Below are 13,843 nucleotides of genomic sequence, written 5' to 3' on the forward strand. Positions count from 1 at the left end.
GGCTGAAAACAAAAGCTGCAGGTGCAGGAGCCCCTTAGGAGTATTTCTGAGAGGCTGTGTCACTCTGGCTGTTCAAAGGCTGCAAAAGGCTGGAGAACTGAGGTGGTGGCATTGGCTTGGCTCACTGGCTTCAGCACTTCTTAATGTGTAGGGGAGCTTGTGTTGGTTGCAAAACCCTGGGCTCCTGGATACTCCAAGAATCAGGAAGATAAATGCTCTTTTTTGCCCCAAGTTTCAACTTGAATGAAGGAATCAGCATTCCCTGCTCACTTTCAATGGGTTTAAATTTAGCAGCAATAGTTTAACGTATTTAGACATAAAAAGATATAGAGATAAAAAGACATCTCGTGCTGTGACAATTGCAATCCACCCATTGGTTACCAAACTCCAAACAGTGGGAGAAAAACTTGTGGATGAGGAAGCATGTTGCTGGTTGGCAGGTGAAGTGTACAGTAATCAAATCCTCAAAGCCTCCTGTTATTAATCCAGAGCATACTCAACACTAATTTTGCACTAAAGACCAGCTCCAAACAACCTTGCTGTAAATGAACAGGTAGATATTTCAGTAGCAACATCAAAGCTGGTAGAATGCAAATAAAAACAATATCTCTTCCTCTTTTTTCATCTACTCAAATTTCTTGTGCAGCCTTCAGTAACAGTTACAATATACTTTTATTATATTCACAGCTCTTGCTGCAAAACATTGGAAACCTTTTCTTCTTTGTACATAGTAACAGTAAGTGTCATCTTTCCATTTAGTGAAATAGCAGTGATATAAAAGTCTTGATATTTAGGAGACAAAAGTAGTAAATCAAAATAACTACAGATGGAAATTATTAATATAGGATCAGATTTGGGGCACCTCAGTCAAATAAAACTGTCAGTGAAGATCCTTCAGTTAAATGCCATGTTGTTCAGCCTGTAATTGTTGGAGACAAAAAAGACTTCTGAGGTCACAGACATTGACAGTACCCATTGCCATGAAGGGTTAGAGTTGCTGTCTCCCATTTCTTCAAAATTAGCAGTCCTGCAGGACTTCCTTCTCCTCTGGAATTAGTGTTATTCCTCCCACCTCCAAGGAGCAACTTCTGTCAAAGATCCAACTATACAAGATGAATGAGCTGTTCAAATGAAAACACAGGTATCCAGGTGAAGGTAAGAAAGGAAACTTAGAGTAGGTGGGATTGACATCAGACAAAACTGTACATTTTTTGATGCATACATGCTGTTCTAAGCATTATATTGCTGAAAAAAACTAAATAAATGAATGGAAATGATGAGTTTCAAGAGGTCCATAACCAATGCTGAGAGGCTGGGCAGAGGCTTGCTCTGTTCTGAAGCTACCAATAGGCAGACAGCAGAAACATGGAGATGAAAAATTATAGTCTTGGAAAGTCTGAGTCACTCCTTAAGCATTGCTACTACTTCTTGTATTTTTAGTGGTATTATTTAGTATTCTTATTACGAAATGAGGAATTATTTCCATGTCTTTTTTGAGGCTGTTAACTTGGTTTTACAGCAGATTTTCAGAGAGACTGTGATTCTAAATCACATATAAGTGAGGGACAATTTGCAATCTCATTTCTTTAAACAGTTAAGACTGATAAGGGCTAATTTTGCTTTAGAAATTAATTACACCTCATGTGTGGAAAATGTGATCACAAAATGTGGAAGGTGATGATGTGCATAGCAAAGTGTGAGTAAGTGCACAATAAAGGATGTCACAAATGCCTTGAAGGCTCATACAAATTTAGTAAATAAAGCTTGTTTATATAAATTTAGCAAATAAAGCTTGCTGCTGTGTCCCCTTAAGGTCCTGGCTTGATAGTGTTTGGATAAAACAGTAAGTTTCTGCCCAAGCTGGGCAATAGATTTTGTAAAAACACACGCTCTGTCATGTTGGGGTGCAGTTAGAGAGTGTAGGTACCTGAAGCAAGTAATGGAAGTTGCAATATGTCTCCTTAAAGATCTGGTCTCAGGATCCCGGGCTTGCTTGATTCTTGAGGAGGGTGGATAAAATACTTGCTGTGTCCTGTCATATTCAAAATATACATATTAAAATATGTTGTAACACTTCACATTAAAAAAAAATGTGGTTCAGCAGAATGCAGACAACTCACCCATGGCTTTGTCATTCCAATAACCACCACTCTGACCTTCATGAAGTAGTTCATAAAACAGTCACAAATTGTGGCATGAGTTGCCTAAATTGGGACACTGGCCAATGCAGTTAAAGGAGGAAATTCCTAGGTAGTTAAATATAAATTAATGGTGTTTTGCAACAAGCCACGAATCACTTCAGGAGGTTAAAAACACCAGTAGCCATTCACTATCAGGGGAGAGTAAAACCAAGAAAGGTCATCAGGAATCATAACGACAAACACGTATCTTTCTGCTGAGATTTCCACCTGCCGTTATCTGAAAAGGGACTGTTTGGTCTTACTGGAAGTACAGCTATGAATAATGGTGTTTTATTTTCTAAACATCCCTATCAGCAAGGAAGTTAATTCTTTGTTCCTTGATAATAAGGCATGGCTCCTGGCAAATTGCTGTAGACAGAACAAACGGGAAATATTCTCGATTTCCCTGGTGAAGTTTGGAGGGGGAGGGGGACACAGAAAGGTTTGCTATAATATGTGACATTCATATTTGCATTGTAATTCTTTTCACTAGAAAGAGCAAAGAGAGATTTTTCTATTTCGACTGATCACTTCCCTGCAGTGACCAGTGACAGAACCCAAGGGAATGGCCTGGAGTTGTGTCAGGGCAGGGTCAGGTTGGATCTCAGGAAAAGGTTCTTCCTCCAGAGGGTGGTTGGGCACTGCCCAGGCTCCCCAGGGCAGTGGGCACAGCACCAAGGCTGCCAGAGCTCCAGGAATGTTTGGATGATCCTCTGGGGCACAGGGGGTGACTCTTGGGGATGGGCCTGTGCAGGGCTGAGGGTTGGACTCGGTGATCCTTGTGGGTCCCTTCCAACTCAGCATGTTCTGGGATTCTGTGATCTTGTGCTCACAGGAAGAGTCCGAGAAATCCATTCAGAGGCATTCCTTTAACCAAGGCATTTGGCCATCAGGTGGCTGAAGGTACTATTGATAGCAAACAAACTGATTATTTCTGAGGTACCAGCAGACCTGCAGAGCAATTCCTTCCTAGGCAGAGCACAACCATCAGCTCATCTGCTTGAACAGCTGAATTTGACTGAGTCATCCTGGCCTGTTAGCAGAGGAGGAGGGAGCTCAAGCATCCATCATCCAGCTATCAGAGATGCAGACAAAACTTCCAAGTGGAAAAAAATTACTAAACCCAGAAGTTTCCAGTCTAATCCAGAATATTTGCAGTATGCCAGGATGTGCAATACGACATCAACAACGAATTTGATTCTTTACTGTCTTATTCACATTTGTTCTGAGCAATGCTTGCATAAACATAAGAATTAAGGTGCTGCTTATTGGTCAAGTGATTCACTAATGGATCATGCCACCCTATGCTAAATATTAGAAGTGGCTATTGAAACCTTTAATTATATCAGTTTATTGATTTGCATTTATTTCTGCTTAGAGATACACTTTCATCTTAATCATATACTGTTACCCTCTCTGATTGCTTCAGACAGTGACTAACTTGGCTATAGCAGAAAGAACTGCAGGACAATAATTTCCCTTCTTTCTTCTTCACTTGTAAACCTTGTGTATATCTGGTACTTTATTAATATCTTTTTTTTCTATTATGTCACTACAAGGCATACTTGGAAGATGTTAGGAACCTCCTTTGGGTAGTTTGGTTCTTTCTTATGTGCAGTTTTATGCATTACTTTGTACCCCTTAGAAATGAGAAATAGAATAGTAGCAGTGTGACTATACAGCAGGTCACTGAGGATGTTCTTCCCACAAACCAATCGATTTGAAAGCATTCCCATCAAGAATTTATAGGAGGCTTAATTTAGTAGTTCTGTACCCATTTGTCTGACTAATGAATAGCAGATTAAACTTTTTTATAACATAGTTTTTAAAGTTCCACGTGATATTTCAGAATCAAGAGTTGGCTCCTCTCTGATTATGTAAGGTATCCATTTTTTGTGCTAGCATAGACCCAAATTTTTGGATGGCCAGAGGAGAAACATATCACCATTACTGACTGAATCTTGCCTGTCCAGGCTGGGGTAATTTGTAGTGAGTGGGGCTTAATCAAGAGTGGAAGTACAGTTCTACACATAACAATAACAGCATAATTTTCTTTCATTTTAAATATGTGGGACAAAATGTTCTCTCTTATGACTCACCTCTTTAGTATTTGAACATGTAAGAACAAAAAACCTACAAAATTATACTTCTTCCATTCTCCAAAATGAAGACACTGAAAAACCAAATCAGAATAAATCTTTCATTGAGTATTCTTTTCAATTATTCTACTCAAGTCAAATTAAAAAAAGAAAAAATTTCCTTCAAATTGTCCTAACCTATTATATTTATGCCATAATGGGCAAAATAAGGCCATTATATGGATGAAACTCATTAAGGGTATGCCTGCTGTATGCTTTCAGGTTATGTGGTATTATTTATTTGTGTTTTTTACTGATACACAAGTTTAAGGATTTAATATGTGAAGGCTTGAGAGATTAAACACTTCTAAAGACAGTTTTGAAACTAAAGGGTTGTATTGTTCTGTTGGTTGCAAACAGAATTTCCACAAGGTCTGGAAAGAAATAATTTATTTAAAATCAATAACCCCTAGCTCACTGAGTTCATTACTAGTTCTAGTAGTCATGCTGTATTACCTCACCACTTATTTTCTGACCTAGGCAACAGGTAGAGATCTATCCCTTCAAACTTTATCAATTTCACAAACATCAACCAAAAAAAAAATCTCATTTTCTCAATACTTCAATAAATAGTCACAGAATTCAAACACCAATCAATAAATGCACTAGTTAGGATCAGCTGCTTTAAAGAGACATTCTTCATTTCTCGTTTCATTCGTGTGATTTTGAATGCCTCTGTTTGGGAGTTGTGGTCTGTGTGTTACTTTTAATTGTGGCTCAAAATAAGGGTGAACTGCTGTTAAATGGAACAACTTTTAATTTAAATATGGTAATTGATATATGTTATTGATAAAGGTAACTAATCAAATTTGTTACTAACCCAGGAGACTTCTAATTCAGAAGTTAATTAGGAGCAGAGGTAAATCACATTTAAAATACTCCTGTATGATATGTGTTTTTTCTCAAAATAGCCACAGGACTCTGCTCCTGAAGCATTTACAACCCACATAAATGAACAGACAGAAGAGGTTGGAGCAACCTCTTCTCCCCAGAAATCATAAAAGCAACCCTTGTTGAGTGTCATCTTCCCATCTGCCATGCAGGGCCCAGACAGGCTTTCCTTCCAGGAAATTAAGATGAAAGGTGATGCTTTCAGTTTCAGAGGCATCTTTTCCAAGAATAAGAGGACATTTGAAACTGATAACTCAGTGAAGAAATGAAAAACATGATCTGTTGTTTCTTGGGAGCAGACACTGATGGGCCAATCAAAGCTGTGACTAAGGGAAAATCTTCCTTTCTGTTTAATGACCTGCAATTATTGCTCCAGTTCACAAAATGTCCATGCTTTTCCAGAGTCCAGTTCTGTTACAAAATCACAGCCAGATTAATATTAGTTGTTCTTGATTATCAAAAGTATCAGGGAACAGAGCACAGCTGCTTTTAAAAGCACAAACAAAAGTATCTTTTTAACATAGAAACCTATTCTATTGAAATATTCTAGTCTACCTTATTCAAATATATAATGGTAAGTAGACAGGTTCATTTGCTTTTCTGGTGTTTTTTCCTTTGATTCTCCTCTTATAATTTTTCATATTTCAAAGTAAAAACACTTCAGTGTTATTATCTAAGTATATAATAAAATACAAATCCGAAGTCCATTAAAAAGCAGTAGGAAGATTTCAAGTAACATCAGGAGGCTTTGGGTTACAAACAAAGTAAATGCCAGCTGATTAGCAGACAAAGCAGTCCTGGAATAGCCAACAATTACATTTCAGATAAACATTTCTCTCCCTGAGCGATGCCACCACAGCCTGAGATTGATAGGGTTGCAGAAATATGTCATTGCTGCAGATAAAAAATAAAAAAAGTTAGCCTTATCATCTAAAAGTGAGGAGAAGTAAATTTTTATGATACACCAAAGTAAACTAAATGATAACAGAATAATGCAACAGCTTAGGCAAGCAGATGCCTAATTTTAGAACAAGCTTGATGTTTTCACAGTATTATTTTTTTTCCCAGAATCACTATTACCTTAAAGCAAAGCATGAACTTTAGACTCAACAACAAACCACAGTCAGGAGCAGGAACTCAGCCTCAAGGTTTTCAGCTAAGTGAAAGTGTTTGAATTTCCTGGCAGAGGATAATTTTTTGATGAAGAAATAAATTCACCTTAATGAAAAGAAAGAGCACTCATTTATGATGTGGAGAGGTCTCTCTGTGGAGAGATTTAATTAAGGATGATCTAATTTTTTTTTTATAAGTAATTTTCACAGTGTTGGCTTACCTCAAGTAATATCTGTGCTAAAGAAAGCTGGTAAACAAGTTTATATCCTTAATTAGAATATATCAGTGTGATAGGCAGCCTTGTAACTATTCAGCTCTTACTAAATTAATACAATCTGTATAGATATTGCCTTAAGCCAAGCAGAAAAACTACCTATGAAATCTCAGTAAGCCAGTTGCTCCTGATAAACAGTAGGATTTTTGATAAACAGTGGGCTAATGAAGGATTTAATAATCAGAAGGACCCATCTGCCTCTAAAGGTACAGGGGCAGAGAAAAAACATCTGTGAGTCATAGTTTTGCAACCACATTCTCCATGTACTGGTGCTCAATGAAAAGGTTTGGCTTCACATAATCAAAAGAAAAAGTGTCATAAAGGTTCTTAGAGGCCACCCACATGCATTTGTATACAGATATTAGAGCACAAGCACAGAAGGAGGGAGTCTGACTTCTGAATTTTAAAGAATTAATAACTCTTCAGCAGCCTGTGAGTCCATAAGTAACACTACAGGTTGTAAAAACACAAGAAAGAAAGTTTCTTTTCTTTAATCTTAAATTAGTGGCGAACAATTAATAGCATTTTAACATTCTGACTGCCTGGGGTCATAGCTAGTTAATAGTAAACCCAGAAATTATGTGTCAGACTTCTGCTTTCTAGCTTGGGGGAACTCTGAACTGCTTCTGTCCATGCTCAGGTTCTCCTGGTCACCAGTGAGACAAAGTGGAAGGACAAGTTACTGAGTCTAGGGAAAACTGTAAATGCTAAAAACCAGTTTTGGTTTGGTTTTGTAATAGAGTTCAGGCTTGAGCAACAGAAGAGAAAAAAAATTAAAAATTACTTAAATCAAGCAATACACCAAAAACCCTCTCCTGGTTAGAAAATTCGTTTAAAAAGGAGAGGTAGAAAATATATTGTAAATAAACTGTAAGGGGCAATTCCTCCTGAAATATTACACCTAATTTAGCTCGTGCTACTTGCAATTATGCTGAAATATAGTTACTTCAAGCTCAAATTCGTGCTAATACATATTTGTCCCATGTGTATAATGTTGACAGGAGCATATCTGCATCAGAAATTGAATTTCTGCCTTCTTTTTCCAGTGGGCCTGAATTTGTCTGAGTAATTCACTCAGGAAGGAATTAAAATTCTAACACAGCCTTAATTTTTCAACAACAAGCCACTGTTACAGCTGACATTTATATTTCATGCTCCTTGTTTTCTCATGCTTCACACAAAACCTTATTCGTAGACTGCAAGGATCCTAAACACTTGGATCTCATTCAGGATGTTGTGACTCTCTCAGCAGAGAGCCTGATTAAATTTGGAAAAGAGTGATTCCAACAGGTCTGAGCAGCAGTAGTCTACATCTCATCCCATTCCCTCAAATTTTGATTAAATTCCATAGAGTGCATGATCTTTTGTGATCACAAAATTAACCCTCCTGGGGGTTCAGGCTCAGCAGGCTGCAGGTCCTGCTGGCTCAACCACTTCATCATAACACATGAAAACTGGGGTCAGGACCTTTCATCAGTGAACATAAACAGTGCCCATGTGCTGCTCCTGAACCTTCTGCCACAGGAACTGCAGGTCCTTTGGATCAGGAGTGTGTCTGCTTCTGTCCTTCCTGCAGGGAAAGAAGTTGTGTCCAGTGGCCACAGACTCATGAGTGCAAACAGGTCCCGTGGATCAGATGACTCAGCCATTTTTTCTGTCTTTAAATGTCCAGATTGCCTCCTCCTGATCACTTCAGACATACTCACTGAGACAGCCTGGGAATAAATACTGTAAAATTCCCATTTAACAAATTCCTGTACTTGATTATCTCTCTGTTACAGTTCAGTACCAGACACACTATCCATCTTTACCCAATTTATTTTTTTCTTGAAAATTTTCTCCCCTGGATAATAGCAACAATCAAATGTTGAGGCATGAAAGGATTCCTGATTCCACCTCAGTGCTTATTTCAATGGACATTAAATGCTTCTCATCATCACCTGCCTGCTGAAGTAATCAGCGATACCACTGGATCTAGAATGGCTGGTTGAATCTTATGGAAATTAAATGATTGCTTTAAAATAATGTGTCTCTTCCTGATTGCCCATTCAAAGCTAAAAATGTTCTTTTTTTTTTATTGAAACCTATATAATTTCTTGGATGATCAGAGAAATGGTACATGTAAGAGCTACTGTGGCCTTCCTTGGAATATAGTTCATTCTTCCATTACCTTTTTTGTCTCCATAAGTGGTCCCTAATTCTGCTAAGAGCTGATGAGAAGTTTGCCTTCTGTGAAATTATTTCTGATCAGGAAAATTTCTTTTTGAAAAAAAAAAAAAAAGGAGGAGTGAATAGAGTCTTTAATAACAGCCTCAGTGGAGCCTCTTTTCCCATGAAGAGTCCAAAAGAATACACAGCTACTGAGACATCATCTTCAAACTACCTGTCTTGTGGTGTGGATTACTTGTGAGTTTCTGGGGCAATCACTGAGAGATTCCTGATGTATTAGTGGAGTTCTTCCAGGAGGAAATAATCCAAACTGACCATTCACTGTGCACCAGAAAATTCTGAAAGATTAGGCATGAGCTACACCTCACTTTCGCTATACCTGAGCAATTCTCCATCAGAATCACAACATCAAGGAAAAGACACAAAATCTCCAAACCACTCTTACCAGAAAATTTGAAAGCAGTCTCATTTTCAAAAGTGGCCAAGTAAACCAAGGCTGTCATCACAGTTGATGGTGATAAAGCAGTGAATTCACTGAAACACTTGGAAAATAGCTGGTAATTCAGCAGCCCCATTCTAGGGAGATCAATCCTGTCTGTTTAGCAAAACAGAGTTTGCAGTGTGTGCTCACATTCTCCCTATTCCCAACTCCGATAACTCAAATTACAGGATGTTGGATGGGAACTCACTGAGCTGAAGAGCACAAGGGAGATCACTGGTGGGAAGACACTTGGTTGGCCAACCAAAATTGCAGCTTTCCACCCTTCCAGCCCAACCTGTTTGGAGCCAGTGTTGCTTTGCAGGTTCTCCTGCCACACAGCAGAGCCCTTGTGTGAGCTGGGATTTCCTGCCACCACTGAAAACAGGCTGTGAATTACAACATCAGCATCTTGGTTGATAATTAATCTTTGCAATGAGCACCTGTTTTGACCTTGTTAACGATATAGGGAAAGATCTGATAAAAGAAAAAGGACTGAGACTGGACTTAGTCTTGGGTTTTTTTCCACACCATTTCCAATCAGATGTCAGAACTATCCTCTTTAAACACAGCAGAAGGCTCGTCTTGACAGATGCAGCAGCACTGTAAATTATTGGCAAGGTTCACATAAAACAAGATGATGGATAAAACTGAGAAATAATATTCTGGTATTGGAGCCTATGTTAGCCTTGGAGATTAATGATGCATGTCCAGAATTCTTATGCTTTGTTGAAGGGCTGAGAGAGAGAAATTGTGCGAGTACCAAAACTGTTGATAAGGAAACAGGGAAAACAGCTGGTCTAGAATAATCACAGCTTACCTGCCAGAAGACAAAACAGTGTATTCCTTGGCCCAATATATCATCCTGCCTTTCCTAAAGGATTTTTGAGAACAGCTTTCAGATACTGTTGCCGTGTGATATGTTCTGTTGAAATAAAAAAAAAAAAAAAAATTATATGGAGTCAAAAGCCTGGCCAAGAAAAGAAAATCATTGCCAAAGAAAAGAGAAGAGGAAGTGAAGAGAACAACAAGTGGATGCATTAATAGGACAGGAGGGAATTGTGTGGTGTTTAATTTAAGAGTAACAGGTATCAGGAAGTATATAGAATTTTATTTTAGGGGGAACATGGAGGACAGTGAAGAAGACTATTGTGGGAGCCTTACTGCAGCTTCACTCTTCCCTACTCAGGCTCTCCAGCCCTAAAGGTGCTTGTAAGCACCATATCTCCCCTTCCTTATACAGATTTATAGTGGCAAGATAGGTTCCAATGTTGAGTAGAAGGGAATGTCTGTGTGTCTAAAAGAAGTTTTTATATCTGTATTTTCCTGATAGATATTAAACAAACATTTGATGTTCTTTTGGGAAGCAAGAGAAATTCAGACATTTACTTTATAAAAGAGACATGTTTTCATGACTGTGAAATAGCAGGAAAGGCCAGGGTGAAGCACTTTCAACTGTTTCTCTATTCCTAGATTTTGTCTGCTGAATAAAAATCTGAACAAGAAAATGTGTAAATTATTCAGATGAAGAGTTTTACCTTCCATTGTGGTCAATTCACGAGCAGTCCTACATTTGGGCACATGTGTGTGTGACTGCCATTGGGCACCCAGAAGACACATTCACCTGTCTCATCATGTGAGCAGAGCTGAATCACCAGCAGTGCCAGCCTTGCAGGCACATTTAATCAAATCCATGGCTTTAGCTGCTGTCACTGGGAACTTTCTGATGCTCATTTGAGGCACAGGCTGAAAGTAAAGAATCTTGGAAGTCAAAGACCCATTGACTTCAGCAGGACTGTACTCAGCCAAGGGAATGAATGGCTGTTCACAAACACAGAGCAGGAGTAGTGCTGGCAATGTGTAGGCCAAAATGTAGTGCAGCTCAGAAAATCTTCATCTAAAAGCGAGGAAAAAAGCAGAAATTAATCTGATGATAACTGCAGTACATGAGTACCTAGGGAAAAAAGGAAGATGGAAACACATTGTGTCTGTACAGTCACCAAAACCATATCCTGACTTATGGCCAGGAGCTGTTTGTCCTGGAGCCAAGCTGAGGAATGCACTGTCAACTCTGAAAATGAAGAGCATCACTACAGTGTTGAACAATACTTATAATCCAGTAAAAAAATCCATAATACTCAGCATAAGGAGTTTTATTTAATTTGGTTTTAAAGCACAGTTTGTTTCCATATATGACTTGAGCAACATCCTTTGTGGACGGCAGCAGCTCGGCAACACTTGGCTCTTGCAGCAGTACGAGCTATGTAAGTTTAAGAACATTGCACAAAAGATTTTTTCTTTTTTCCCATTTTTTTTTTTTTCCTCCTTAAGAAAGAGCTGGGAAATGAGGGAAGTGAGTAAAATTTTGAACATTGGCAGATTGTTTGCTTTTATGTAAACAGCCTCGGGGGATTTGTTGAGACGCAGGATTCAAACAGGCGGATTCTATTTCATAATAAATGAGCTTTTAAATTATCCTGACATATTCAATGACACAAACAAGTTCTTCCCAATTGAGGAAAACTTCTCGGAGTTTTTTAAATCTTTTTTTTTTTTTTTTACATCAGCAAATAACCTTACTCTTCTCCTCAGATAACTCTTACTTGCTTTTTTCCTAAATCTTGATCTCAGTTTCATTTACATCACCAGCCAATCCTATCACTGGGATTTAGAGATTTATAAACATTTCATGGTAATCTTGATAATGTATTTGTGATGTATTGAATCAAGTCCTAATGAAGGTTTGTTTTAAAGAAATATAAACAAGAGAGACTTTTGCAATTTCTATTCTAATGCAATTTGGCAGCAGAATCTCCTACAGAGAGGAAATGAGCTGTCCCATGGTTAGTGTACTGGTCTGGAACTCAGAAATTCCTGATTTAGTTCTCTCTTCTGCAGTAGACTTCCTGGATGACCTTAAATAAATCTCTCTCTGCTTCTGATCCTCAAGTGTAAAATGCAGTAATACCTGTTTCCTGGTTAACAGAAAGTGAAACACAGCTGAAAAGAGCTCCCTGTCCCCCAGTTCTTATTCAGATTGTACATTTGCTCATGCTGTCACCTCATCTCTATCTGCAGTTTTCATGTGTGACCAAACCTTTAACAGTTTAGCAAATGCCTTTCTTGTCCTTTTTTTCACCCCGGTAATCTCTTCTTGTCTTTCCCCTGTTCTCTATAAATCCTGAACTGCCTCATTCCCCACCTGTTTTATGAGTTTGCCTCCATCCCTGAACCAAGAGCCATCATTGACACCTGCTGTCGTGTACAAAGCCAGGTAATTTTATAGTCTAATCAAGGCAGAGGAGTCACCCTGTTCTTCTTCATAAGCTTCTGAAAACTATAACATATATAAGACAAAATTAAATGCTTTAAACTACCCTCCTAAATTCTACCTAACCTAACACACATTTCACCCAGGGTGCTCTTTCAGAGGCAGCCCTGGACAGAGTAACTTAGACATCTTCAGTTCACAGTGTGCCATGATAAAATGTAAACCACAGAACTTTTGCCTCTAGAGCTATTTCTTTTAAACACTATTAACCACATATATGTTACTAATAAATATAGAACATTTTATAACATTAAAAAAAAATTCATATAAAGTGTCAACATTAAGAGAAGATGGAAGAAATATCCAGTGTAACTTACACTTTCACAAGTATTCTTTGAGAGAAATCAAAGGGACTTTGATAATTTAAACTGTTGAAAAACAGACTGTTGATTTAAAAAGAAAAATATTGTCATTGTAACCACATGTAAGGCTGTTCTTTATAAACTCAGCTACGTTCAGTTTGAGATTACTGGGTAAATAAAACACAGATTCTCCAACATGTATTTTGTATAAAACAAGAGAAAACACCAAACCAAAAACTAATGGAAACCCAGACTTGAGAGCCACACATTTTGTTCTGTTCTAGACTTTGATCCATGTCCATGTATGACTAGTTTTTTGGGGTGTTTGTTACATTCCTATTCTCAGCTTCAAAGCATCTGGTAGATCTGTTAGCCAAGTGTGTATCAAAGTCTGTACATATGGTTTCTGCCAATGGAGTTCAGAATTACAGCAGAAAGTGATGACTCAGACCAATGGTTAATATTTCAGTCATAGAATACTGGATTGGAAATGATTTTAAGTATCATCTGATCCAACCTTTCTTGGCAAAAACACAGTGTAGACAAGATGGCCCAGCACCCTGTCCAGCTTAATCTTGAACTATCCAAATTTAATTAAAAGTTCTAGGTAATCATTTATATTGGTTGTCCTTTAAGCTATTGCCTAGTTTAGACAACAGGTACTTGGACAAACTATGAAGACAGAAATTTATACTGGTTTGTGCACTAACAATAAAATCCACTCACATGATGGAATAGTTATGATAGAATAGTAAAATTTTTCTCTTGACTTCTATTAAAAATAATATTGGAGCACTTAAAGAAAAGACACTGTAAGCATACTGAAAAAAAAAACCATAATTATTCCCACTGTATCATGTTTGGCCTCCTAGTCATGATTTCACTTTTGTTTAACAGTGAAAATGGGAAATAAAGCAGAGATTGATGGAATTCACTGAGCTACTGTACCATGACTGTAGGAAAAAAT

This window comes from Corapipo altera, unplaced genomic scaffold (assembly GCF_003945725.1).
Source record: "Corapipo altera isolate COAL_440 unplaced genomic scaffold, ASM394572v1 112, whole genome shotgun sequence".
Lineage (NCBI taxonomy): Eukaryota > Metazoa > Chordata > Aves > Passeriformes > Pipridae > Corapipo > Corapipo altera.